This window comes from Gopherus evgoodei, chromosome 8, assembly GCF_007399415.2.
Source record: "Gopherus evgoodei ecotype Sinaloan lineage chromosome 8, rGopEvg1_v1.p, whole genome shotgun sequence".
Taxonomy (NCBI): Eukaryota; Metazoa; Chordata; order Testudines; family Testudinidae; genus Gopherus; species Gopherus evgoodei.
In genome coordinates this window covers 66,927,262-66,940,289 of record NC_044329.1, presented here as the reverse complement: position 1 = coordinate 66,940,289, position 13,028 = coordinate 66,927,262, and the positions used below count along the sequence as shown (strand labels likewise).

The 13,028-nt window shown below is 40.3% G+C and overlaps 1 protein-coding gene across 8 annotated transcripts in view; it reads left to right on the top strand.

The window, feature by feature from the left end:
• Positions 1–13,028, top strand: part of KCNT2 (potassium sodium-activated channel subfamily T member 2) — a 283,250-nt gene that overhangs the window by 95,535 nt on the left and 174,687 nt on the right. The window lies entirely within an intron of this gene.

The following is a 13,028-nucleotide window of genomic DNA, read 5'->3' as shown; positions in this document are numbered from 1 at the left end:
AATTTGTGCTCTCTAGTGGCTCAAGGGATATTTCTATTTTTACTCCCTTCACTTACAGCCACATAATTGCATAAGGCCAGATCCTGCAATCCTTTTCCAGCCAGAATTCTTGTTCAAGCCAAAATTTCCCATTCAACTCACATGGGTTTTTTTGGCTGAATAAGGACTGCACCATTTGACCCAGACCATACAAAATTAGGGCCCTACCAAAAATCAGCCCTCCCCTATGAAATCTGATCTCCTCAGCTGCTGGGAGTATAGGGTTCTGAGTCCTAACTGCTAGTCCAGCCACAATGGGGAAGGATAGGACTTGTCCTTCCTCTGCATGACTGCTCTCAGTGGGGAGATCAGATCCACCTCCACAGGCAGTCCAGGAGCTGGGCTGTGGGCCTCCGTCCCCTCTCGCCCCAACCCCGCAGTTCCTACTGCAGCTCTGGGCGCCGAGCTCCTGGCTTCTGCTCCCAGTGGCTGCAGCTGGGGCAGACTGGTCTCGGGGCCTCCCTCCGCTCCAGCCAGAGCTAAGGGAACCCCCCACCGTTCTTCCACCCTATAGCTTCTTCTGGGGCTGGAGCCCCCATTTTTCAAGTGGACCCCAAGATTGGCCAAGGGCCCCTGCCTTAACCTGTCACTGGCCTGGACTAGCAGCCCCCAGGCTGGGGCACTCCTAGTAGCATGGAGGAGATCCTACCCACCTCCACCTCCAACTGCAGGAAGTTCAGAGGCTGCTGCCTAGGCAGCACAGAAGTGAGGGTGACAATCTAGGACACACACCCCCCAACAACTTTGCAACCCCCCACCATCCCATTTTAGGTCAAACCTCTCCCCGCCCCCTCGTTACAATACTGTGAAATTTCAAATATAAACATCTGAAATAATGAACTTGACCAATTAAAAAACCCTCTAGCCAAGAAATTGACCAGAATGGACCGTGAATTTGGTAGGGCCTATACATAATGCTGTCACTGTAATACCGGGACAGCCAATATTGCATCTTCAGCCACAGTTAAAGTACAATATAAAAGACTCTGGAGCAAGCTGTGCTTTAATATTTGTTACTGTCCAACATTTCACTCAAGTGCTAGACAAAATACAAAGTATGCATCCAGTTCACAGTGAAGCAAGCTCTTTCTGGAAATAAAGCAGTTTCCCAAGAACTTGCAGTGTCCCTAGTTGAACAAATATATGAGCTCCATTTGAAATGAACCATTGTGTTCAGGTCCAGGTATTTTGGTAGCGACAGTAAAACATGTAGAAAATGGCAAGCTGACCTACAGTAATTGTGTCTGGTTTCAACAGTTGCAGGATATAGACTCATTATATGCTGACCTAGTGTTGACCCTGCTAGACAGAAAAAGAAGGTAAATAAAAATGAAAAACACCCAATAACAATTGCTAAATGAAGCACTTTGGCAGTGACTTGTAGTATTTGTTGACATCATTTGCCTAAGATGAGTCTTGTGTTGACCAGGAAATTGTTTGTATTATTTATTTGAACATACAGTATTTGGATTTATTTTTGGGGGGGCAGCCATTCATATTTGAATTTACAGTGTAGAGCAGCATTGTAATGACTACTGAAATATTCAAACACACCATGGACAGCATGCCAAACTCATCTCCGGAGTAAGGTCTTCAGTTACGTTATATCCTTGGTGAATTGAAGCCCAGTGCCTTTTAGTAGCTGCCCTTATTTATGACTCAAACACAGGCCCAGCTGCAAAGCAAGAGGGGAGAAAAATGCCCCATTGTGAGCCAAACTCTTTGTTGGAGAGTGTGCAAAAGCAGAAAAGAGAAGCTGCCACCAGGCTGCCATTTCACATCCCACACAGAAACAGGCAGTGGCAAAAGCGGCTCTGTCCCCAAATGTACTCAGCCATGTACCAGAGCCAACACAGAACCCTTCTGTGTGCACAGATTACTCCCCACCAGTCCCTTGGATGGAACAGGAAGAATGAACCAAATAGCTCCCCCTTAAATGAGTTACAGGGTTAATTACAATACAGCCCTTTGTACCTGCAGATTTATAGGTACTAAACATTTGTAGTTCCCATTTACTTCAGTGGGAATTGTGGATGTTCAGCACTTCTGAAAGCCGGGCACTTGTCTTTACAATGCAGTGTATTAGAAGCCAGGCTTATTTAGAAGATGCATGAGGATAAATAAATCCTAACAAGATATAATAATTATGGTAAATATGGTTTGAGGTTTTTTCTTACTTTATTCTGAAGATGAAATAATAAAATAGCTTCAGTTGACACCCTGATAATCATTACAAATTTCTGGGAAATCAAAATTTTGCTTATAACTGATTTATAAGTTTTGATATATTAATTTACTGGTTGAGAAAAATGTGAGGTTGAAACCATATTTTATGCTTAATACATTTATGGGTTACATTCATAGAATCATATGGGTTACATTCATAGAATCATAGGAATGAAGGGCCAAGAGGATGGAAAAATTTCATGGTGGGAGTGCTTAGAGCCATTGAATCAAACTGTAAGCCCTCTGTATGATGGAAGTCACTTCAAGCCAGGGGGTGTGGCAGTCCCCCCACCCCTCCCCAGCCTCATATGTAGGGCTGGAAGGGACCTTAAGAGGTCTTCCAAGTTCAGCCCCCTGCAGTGAGGCAGGACTATGTAAACCTAGATTATCCCTGACAGATATTTGTCTAACCTGTTCTTAAAAACCTAATGACTGGGATTCCACAATCTGTTTTGGTAATCTATTCCAGTACTTACGTAGCCTTACAGTTAGAAAGGTTCCCCCCCCCAATATCTAAACTAAGTCTCCTTTGCTGCAGATTAAACCAATTATTCTTTGGCCTACCTTTAGCAGACATGTAGAACAATTGATCCCCATCTTCTTTATAACAGCTCTTAATAAATTTGAGGACTTGTCAGGGCCCACCCCGTTTTCTTTCCTCAAGACTAAACGTCCCCAGTTTTTTTAGCTTCCTCATAGCTTATGTTTTCCAAACACTTATTTATTGTTGCTCTCTGCTGAACACTCATTTCTCCATGTTTTTCTTTGAATGTGGCACCAACACCAGGATGTAGTACTCCCGGCGAGGCCTCACCAGTGCTGAGTGGAGAAGAACAATTATCTCCCGCAACTTGCATATGGCACTCCTGTTCACACACCCTAGACTGATATTAGCCTTTTTCAAAACTGCATCACATTTTTGGTTCATATGCCATTTGTGGTCCACTATAACTTCCAGTACTACTGTCTAACCCTTTATTCCCCATTTTGTTGTGCATTTGATTTTTCTTCCAAACTATAGTGCTTTGCACTTGTCTTTATTGAGCTTCATGTTGCTGATTTCAGACCATTTCTCCAATTTATCAAGATCATTTTGAATTCTAATCCTGTCTTCCAAAATGCTTGCAACTTCACCCTATGTGGCATCATCGGCAAATGTTATAAACATATTCCTCATCTCCCCCCACCCCCTATGTTGACTATTATAACCCTATTATCCTCTAGGTGCTTACACACTGATTTTTAATAAAACTGTTCCAGTATCCTTCCAAGTATTGAAGTTAAATTGACTGATCTAATTCCCTGAGTCCTTTGTTTCTCAGAATGTTTGCCCTTCTTAGCCCTCTAGGATCTTACTCATCTTCCATAAGTTCTCAAACATAACTCAAATGGTTTCAAGATTCTTAGATTTCAATTAGTTCCTTAAGCCTAGGGTGAATTTCATCAGACCCTGATTACTAGAATACATATAATTCATCTAAATATTCTTTAGTCTGTTATTTCCCTATTTTCTGTTGTTTCTTCCACCTTGTTAATATTATTTGACTTAAGCAGCTGGTCATAATTGATCTTTTTAATAAGACTGAAGCAATATAAGCATCAAGCACCTGAGCCTTTTTGGTATCTCGTATTAGCTCTCCTTCCCCTCTAAGTACATCTCTACCCCTATATAACGCGGTTGTGGGGAGCCAAACATCCCTACCACGTTACAGGTGAAACACCCGTTATATCGGGGTAGCGGTGACAGGGCTGCAGTGGTGATTTAAAGAGCCTGGGGCTCCGGCCATGGGGGTGATTTAAAGGCCCTTTAAATCGCTGGCGGAGCCCTGCTGCTGCAGCCCTGGAGTAGCGGTGGCAGAACTCCGGCGGTGATTTAAAAAGCACTTGGGCCTTCCCGCAGCAGCCAGAGCCCTGGATCCTTTAAAGTGCCGCCGGAGCCCTGCTGGTACCACGCTATATGCAAACGCGTGTTATAGCGGGTCGTGTTATAGCAGGTTAGATGTGTAGTGAACCTATACTTTCCTTCATGATTCTTTTGTTCCTGATATGTTTGTAGAACCTCTCCTTACTGCCTTTTTTGTACCTTAGCCTTCTGATTTTATCCCTCCATGCCAAGCTATTCTTTTGTACTCATCCTCACTAATTTGACCATGTTTCAACCTTTTATAGTGTTCCTTTTTGATTGTCAGCTCTTTAAAGAGCTCCTTATGCAACCATTTTTGCCTCTTTCTATTCTTCCCATCTTTCCTCCACATCAGCATAGTTTGCTTTTGTGCTTTTAAATATTGTCTGAGGAACTACTAGCTCTCCTGAACTTTTTTCCTGTTAGATGTTTTCACCCCCATAAGGCACTACCTACCCATTTCTGAGTTTGCTGAAGTTTGATTTTTTTTTAAGCCCATTGTCTTTATTCTGCTTCTCTCATTCCTTCCTTTCCTTAGAAAAATTAAATCTCTTATATCACCCAAGTTGACATCCACCTTCAGATTCATGAACAGTTCCTCCCTGGAATCAAGTCAAATATTACTACAAATATTACTTGGTTTCTTCGTCCACCCAATGACACAAGAAATTGTGCCCAACACATTCCAATTACTTATTGGACATTGTGTGTTTTGTCCTATTACTTTTCCAATATATGTCTAGACCAGGGGTCAGCAACCTTTTAGAAGTGGTGTGTCGAGTCTTCATTTATTCACTCTAACTTAAGGTTTCGTGTGCCAGTAATACATTTTAACCTTTTTGTAAGGTCTCTTTCTATAAGTCTATAATATATAACTAAACTATTGCTGTATGTAAAGTAAATAAAGATTTTTAGAATGTTTAAGAAGCTTCATTTAAAATTAAATTAAAATGCAGAGCTTCCCGTACTGGTGGCCAAGACCCAGGCAGTGTGAGTGCCACTGAAATTCATCTCGCGTGCTGCCTACCCCGATCTAGACTTCTGCTTAAAGCCCTTCATTAAAGGAGGCATGTAGTGACTCCTTCCCAGGACTGCATCATTCAAGGGGGAGCCTTCAGACATAATTGGAGCTCAGAAAAGTACAATTCCTTCCCATCTCACACCTTGCTCCCAAAGGGATATAACTTCCTTCAGACCTATACTGGGTGCTGATTGTTTCCATTCATGCTGGCTCAGCTCATCAGACTGATTCACTGGAAAGGCAGAGTCCAGCCTAACTCCCATGTAGGATTTTCAGTGGGTCTTATGCTTGTCCCTTACGCAAGTGAATTTCAACCAAAGTACAGATCAATTCAAAGACCTGACTGTGTAAATAACCCCTTTGTTCTTAACAGATGTGTTCCTTTGAACATCCACCATCAAGGAAGAAGGGCATAGTGTTTGAAAAACTAACCTTGTTTAGAGGGGAAGTGAAGGCTGGATTTTAAAAAGGTCTAATTTAACAGGTCCAAATAGCCAGCTCTTTCAAAACTCTTGGATGCATGTTGAGGAGCTCATCAAACCATTAACACCGATTTTCAATAAGCACTGAAGAATTTCCAGATGTCTGGAAGAAAGCAACTATTGTGCCAATTTCTTAAAAGAAGGTAAACAGAATGTCCTGGGTACTTATAGGCCTGTCAGCCTGACATCAGTCCCAGGCAAAATAATAGAACAGCTGATACAAGATTCAACTAACAAAAAGAATTAAAGGAAAAGAATGTAATTAATGCAAATCAGCATGAGTTTCTGGAAAATAGATCTTGTCAAACTAACTATTTTTTTTTATGAAGTTACAAATTTAGTTGATAGAGGTAATAGTATTGACACATACACTTAGACTTCTTTAAGTCATTTGACTGGTACCACAAGACATTTTATTTAAAAACTGGAAGGATACACAATTAAAATGAAACACATTATATAGATTAAAAGCTGGCTAACTGATAGGTCTCAAAATGTAAGTGTAAATTGGAGATTTTCATTGAGTGGGCATTTCTCTAGTAGGGTCCCACAAGGATAGGTTCTTGGTCATATGCTATTTAACATTTTTATCAATGATCTGAAATAAAACATAAAATCATCACTGATAAAGTTTGCATAAGACACAAAAATTGGGGAAGATGAATAATGAAGAGACAAGTCACTGATTCAGAGTGATCTGGATCACTTGATAAACTGGGACTGAGCAAACAATGTCTTTTAATACAGCTAAATGTAAATATGTACATCTAGGAACCAAGAACATAGGTCATACTTACAGTATGAGGGGAATCTATATTGGGAAGCAGTGACCCTGAAAAAGACTTTGAGGTCATGGTATATAATCAGCATAACATGAGCTCCCAGTGGGATGCTGCAGCCAAAAGAGCGAACAAGATCCTGGGATGCATACAGGGGAATCTCAAGTAAGAGCAGAGAGGTTATTTTACCTCTATATTTGGCACTGGAGCAGCCACTGCTGGAATAGTGCATCCAGTTCTGGTGTCCACAATTCAAGACGACAGTTAATAAAGTAAAGAGGGTTCAGAGAAGAGCCATGAACATGATTAAAGAATTAGAAAACATGCCTTATAGGATAGATTTGAAGAGGTCAATCTATTTACTTTAATAGAGAGAAAGTTAAGGGGTGACTTGATTATAGTCTAAGTATTTACATGGGGAACAAATATTTAATAATGGACTCTTCAGTCTAGCAGAGAAAGGTGAAACACGATCCAATGTCTGGAAATTGAAGTTAGATAAATTCAGACTGGAAATAAAGAGTACATTTATGACAATGAGTAATTAACTAGTGAGACAATTTACCAAAGGTCACGATGGATTCTCCATCACTGAGAATTTTTAAATCAATACTGGATGTTTTTTCTAAAAGATACTCTAGGAATTATTTTGGGGAAGTTCTATGGTCTGTTGGGAAACAAGAGGTCGGACTACATGAAATCTATGACTCTATAACCTGGCCTTGAAATCTATGACTCTATAACAATCATATACATTTTTGTATTCTCTAAAAGTAAGTGTTTTCTGTGATTTACTTCTGTTAGCTCTGCAGCATCTACACATGTAAGGAGGAGTGAGCTCGAGTTTTTGAAGAACTGTTTACTAAGTTCCAAACAGTTTTATCAATGCAAACCTGTTGAAATCAGTGTTTCCAAAGCATCACTGAGGATATAATTTTCCTTCAGAGCATTTGTTGCAGCTTGTTGTGTGAGATAAAGTAGGTAGCCAGTTTCACTCTCAGAACCTAGTCTGAGGTGTGCAGCGCTTGCAGTTATTTTCACATATAGAGGGCTAGGCACACTCTTGCCTCTTACATGTGTGCAATGTGGGTGAGGGAGGAGGCATGAGGAGCTTCCCTACCACACACCACTCCTTCCCTCACACACTGCATACAGCCCACTAAAGGCCGAGCACTGTTTGAGTCAGCATCTCTGGGAAGTGCAGGGACTGCTCATTCCCTTGTCCCCCATAGGTGCACGATGCCTCAAATGGAGCTGTGAAGGTGTAAGGCCGTGGACCTTCCTTCCCCACTCTGGTGCATGGAGAAGGACTGCAACACAATGGAGCATGCTGCACCCCTAAAGGCTGTAGATGTGGGCTTGCTCCTGCTACATGCCAAGGATTTTGGGGGTCCCACAGGTCCCAATACCTCTTATGGGTATGGTACAGCACTGCATCATCCCTACTCTGGACTGTGTCCAAAAGGCACAATCTATCCTAAAAGAACATGTGGAATCAAAGTTTGAGAGGCAATAAATACCAAACCTGACAATGACAACCGTAAGGTGATTTTTTCAAAGTAAAATTACACTTCAAAGTTAGGATCAAACACTAAATATATAAAAAGAGTCTGCTACCTGTGTGTATCTGTCATATCTGCTGATTTTAGGAACAATCGAGTTTTTACTACTGCTGGCAGCCCCAGGGTCCCAGCTTGTGTGTGTATGTGTGTGGGGGGGAAACAGGCAGGGGTAAAGGGGCTGGCTTTCAGCACCCCTACTATTCAAAGTGTTCCCACACCACTGACTATAGACAATTTATATGAACTGTATTCTACCTCATTCATTATGAGCAAAACTATCAGTTAATATCGGTAGTTATGCCTCAGATCCCAGACTGAACATGCAGGGCAGGTAGTTAGAAAAGTCATCTTTTGGATATATTTGATTTAAGAGTCAATAAGAATAGACATAGAACCCCACAATAGCATTTGTAGGGAACTAATTTTCAGACTACTCTCTAATATAGGTTTCTTGCTCAGGGACATATTTCTATAGAGGCCTAGTACCTTGTGTATGTTGTTGTGAAACAATCACCCTGAATATAATTTCAGTAGAACTCTTTGTGCTTGGCAAATACACACTTGATAAATTCCAATGTGCTTAACCAGTAGTACTGCCACATATAGAACAAACATCAAAGAATTTCTCTTTATTCGAGAGAATTTCTTCTTACTTCTAAGGCAGTACAAACTCTCCAGCAAGTTTCTTTAGGCACATCAATTGTCTTCCCAAGAACAGTATTAGGTGAAACAAAAAATATTTTTACTAAAACAAGTGTCCTTATCAGACAGAATGTTCTGTGATAGACTGAGAGAATATAGCAGAAGTTACAGTACTTACAAAGGTTGTTGTGAATCATTTACCCATGGAAGGGTAGAGCTCATTTAGCAAATGAAATATTTACAAGTGACTTATTTAACAAGCTCCGTGGACAATCAGAGTCACCACCCATCCCCAGCACTGAATCAATAAAACACTTCTCATTGTTTTTCACCACTAGTAATCATAAAAAGAGCTATGAGCATATAACAAGAAGGTTGACAGTCCGTTGCCAAAGCAGAGGAGTCAATGTTGTATGCTTAGGGCTATAGGAAGCTTGCACAAACTTTGCCATAGAAATGGTCCAGTAACTCAGGCCTGACCCAAAATTCATTGTCAATAAGATTCCCAGTCCCTTAATGTCAGATAATCAGGATGCTTCCAAATACTGAGCTGCATAATACGGTACACCAGACATCACGTTTCTTTGTTTTTCTTTTAAAAGAGGTCCAACAACAAACAAACGCAAATAAAATCCGTAGGCAGGATTCTTAGCTGGAGTAAATCAATATATTTCTACTGGAGATAGACACACCCAGGTTTATCCCAGCTGAAGATCTAGACCAGGGGTTGGCAACCTTTCAGAAGTGCTGTGCCGAGTCTTCATTTATTCACTCTAATTTAAGGTTTCACATGCCAGTAATACATTTTAACATTTTTAGAAGGTCTCTTTCTATAAGTCTATAATATATAACTAAACTATTGTTATATGTAAAGTAAATAAGGTTTCAGAACGTTTAAGAAGCTTCATTTAAAATTAAATTAAAATGCGGAGCCCCCTGGACCAGTGGCCAGGACCCGGGCAGCGTGAGTGCCACTGAAAATCAGCTCGTGTGCCGCCTTCGGCACCCGTGCCATAGGTTGCCTACCCCTGATCTAGACAAATGTGGTGTGACAGTAGGATAGGTATGGTTAATTATGAGACATAGGATAAGACATGCTCTTTGGCTCTGAATGATCATCTAGGCCCAGTTTCTTAACGGTATTTAGATGTTGATTTAAATGAGAGTGCAGTATCTACATGCCTTTGAGGATCTGGGCCTTTAGTTCATCCATGACATTACTATTTTGTCACATAGTGCACTCAGTGTTAAGGGCTCAATCCTGCAACTTACTCTTTTGAGAGTTTTGCATCCAAAGAGACTGTTGAGTTGAACACTCAGAGCTAGATTTACAAAGGAACTTAGGCATGGTGATGCTCAGCCTCACCATGCCTAACTTTTAGGAGCTTAGAAAAACTATTGGGATTCACAAAGCCTGAGTTCAGTAGCAATGCTCTCTATACAATAAATGGGGAGAGATAGGTGCCTCAGAATGGGGTTCACAAAAGCTATCATGCTAGGCAGCTCCCTGCCTAAGCTAAGCAATGGGAGATGCCCAATGGAGGGGTGTGTTCTGAACCTCAGCTTCTCAAGGAGATTGGTGCCTCAGTGCAGGCTGCAGGGAAGCTCATCCCTCTGCTTGGTATTCTCAGCTGCAAACCCTCTTGGAGTTAGGTGCCTATCCCCGTTGGGAAAGAGAGGAGGAGCTGCCTGATTATCACTTTTAGCCCAGGGGTTATGGAACTCACCTTAGATGTGGGGGTCCATCAGTTCAACTCTGCCCTCCACCTGAGGTGTAGAAGGGATATGCCATCTCTCAAATGAGTGTCCTACCCACTGAGATATGGAGCATTCTGATGTGGGCTTCCTCTGTCACTTCTGAGGGAGAACAAGGAGCCTTTGCAGCACGCCTGGAAGGTTGATAATGGTACATTTTTACACGTTCATTAGTTGTAATCAATGTGCTATTTTAGTGTCTTATATGGTGCCAATTCTGGAGTCCCTCACGGCAGACACACAAAATTTAATATAATGAAAATTTCACCCATGAAAGACTATGAATTAGTGCTCATTAGGCAAAATGATGTGAAAGAATGTGTGGGCCAGATCCTCATCCGGCTTAAGCATAGTTCCACTGAAGTCAATTGAGCTTCACCAGTTTACACTAGATAAAGATCTAGCCTGTCTACCTGAAGTCAGATATTTGCCCAGATATTTTATCATCTCTATATTTGTTCAGATGTTATTAAGCTTAAACATTGTTAGTGGACCAGTGACAATAAATTGGTCCCTTAATCAATGCAGAAATCAAGTACAATTTATGAATCCACATACTGCTTAGAGAATCCTGTTAAAGAAATAGTGTCTAAACAAAATTCAGTCAATTGTGTAGTTTAAGGTTCGATTATAACAAGGTCATATAAGTAGCTAGGACAACTGTAATTTCATGCAGATCTCACTAAGAGTTCAGGAGTTAGCTAGCATTTCTGAGTGTTAGCATCCTCTATTTAATTATTATGAATATGCAAAGTGCCACAGTTTCTTGAACTCAAGTTTTATAGATTCTAGAACTGGAAGGGACCTTGAGAGGTCATTGGTTACAGTCCCCTGCCTTCATGGCAGGACCAAATACTGTCTAGACCATCCCTAATAGACATTTATCTAGCCTACTCTTAAATATCTCCAGAGATGGAAATTCCACAACCTCCCTAGGCAATTTATTCCAGTGTTTAACTATCCTGACAGGAACTTTTTCCTAATGTCCTTGCAGCAGTTCAGGCCCACTGCTTCTTGTTCTATCCTTAGAGGCTAAGGTGAACAAGTTCTCCCTCCTCCTTATGACACCCTTTTAGATACCTGAAAACTGATATCATGTCCCCTCTCAGTCTTCTCTTTTCCAAACTAAACAAACTCAATTCTTTCAGCCTTCCTTCATAGGTCATGTTCTCAAGACTTTTAATCATTCTTGCTCTTCTCTGGACCCTAATGATCTAGACACTAGATGAAGAGCCCTTTAAGAAAGGACAGCTTGAAAGAATGAGTACTGTTTACTGGAGGCAAGCTATTTTAATATAATGATTAATGGTATCATTAGAGTCCTGATGTTTTCCTTGTGCTTTAGTTTCTCTAGTCCCCCTACTCCTATCATCTCATTCTGCACTTTTTAGAATGTTGCAACTTAAAATGAACACTTTTGTAACAGAGCTGAACAGTTTGATAGATAGGCATGATCCAGCTCTGACATTTCCAGTCATTTTACTGCCAGATGCAGGTTTTTATTTGTATATTGAGGTTCTAGATGCAACCCCACAGTGGAAGTAGAAAGTGTTATCAACCAGAAACTTTTGCACAAGTCCTGGAAATATGTACTTTAATGCTGTTATCCAGTTTGTGGTAGATTCACATTTGTTGGCTGTATATATTTTAAGATTTGAATTACATTTAAAAAACACATGTGTAATCTGGTCTTAATTTACAATATTGCATCAAATGTATTTTATTTTAGGATAACAATTCATTTTGCTATTAAATGTTGCAGATCAGTTTGCCAAATGCATTACATAATTTGAAGTTATACATTCGCTGTGAATGAAAGAGATTTAACATGTGGAAATTTCCTAAATTGCTTCTCTTTGCTTAAATTGCTTTGTAGGAAAAGTAAAAAGGACAAAATATAAAGCCATGACCATATATTGCACTGAACCTGCAGACTAGTTCTACTGGTATTCCCTAGGTGGAAAAAATAGAGTGTAGGTTACTTAAGTATATGTTTTTAGTGCAACCAAGAGAAAAATTAAAACAACAAATGTACGGACAGGCTATGCACTTCCACAGTAAACTCCCTTTCAGTTCTAACATAGAACCATTCACAATATGCACATCCATTTCCTCATAATCACTTAGATTGCATAATCTACCTCAGCAACATTAATATATCTCACCAATAAACATGTATACTGCTAATACAAGGTTTCCCGATAAACTATCATACTGAACAGTAATATAATTCACAACTAGAATAGGGTACATATTTTTCAAGTAGACATATAGTCCATTGTATTGCGACCTCATCAACAAACAACACCAACATTCTTTCATTAACTTCTCTATGATCTCTCCTTGAAAAAATACTGGGTGATCCTACTATTTATTTTATTATAATAGCACTCAAACACCACAATGAAGATTGTGGGCTCCTTGTACTAAAAACTGTACAGAGACATAAGAAGTCCATCACTGCCCCAAAGAGTTTACAATCTGGACTATATGCAGGCAAAACTCCCAGTGATTTCAATGGGAGTTTTGTTTTAATAGGAATTGCTGGAACATGCACATAATTAGTGTATTAGAAACTTAGGGCTAGATTGTGCAACACTTATTAATTTTGATGTGAAC